Below are 506 nucleotides of genomic sequence, written 5' to 3'. Positions count from 1 at the left end.
GAGAAGAAATGATGTCTTTGAATTATGATATTGGCAAAGAATATTAAATACACCATGAACTGCCAGAAGAGTGAACAAAATTGTCTTGGAAGAAGCACGGCCAGAATGTTCCTTAGAAGCAAGGATGACAAGACTCTGTCTCATGCTCTTTGGATATATTAGCAGGAAAGACCAATCTCTGGACATCATGTTTGGTAAAGTAGAGGGTCAGCGAAAAAGAGGAAAACCCTCAATGGGATTAATTGACACAGTGGTTGCAACAATGGGTTCAAACATAGCAAGGATTGTTAGGATGGCCCAGGACTGGGCAGTGTTTCATTCTGTTGTACCTAAGGTTGTATGACTCAGAACTGATTCCATGGCACCTGACAACAGCAACAATAACCAGGTGCTGTTGTTTGTGAGCAAGATAGACTGGGTTCTAGCCCTCATGGCGTTGATAAACTAGTAGGATAACCTTATGCTAGTAGATTACTAAGAAATTAAAATACTGTTTTTGTGATTGA

Source organism: Orycteropus afer, unplaced genomic scaffold (genome assembly GCF_000298275.1).
Source record: "Orycteropus afer afer isolate SDZICR_OR568_19922 unplaced genomic scaffold, OryAfe1.0 scaffold00488, whole genome shotgun sequence".
Classification (NCBI taxonomy): domain Eukaryota; kingdom Metazoa; phylum Chordata; class Mammalia; order Tubulidentata; family Orycteropodidae; genus Orycteropus; species Orycteropus afer.
Note: the sequence above shows the minus strand (reverse complement) of the source record.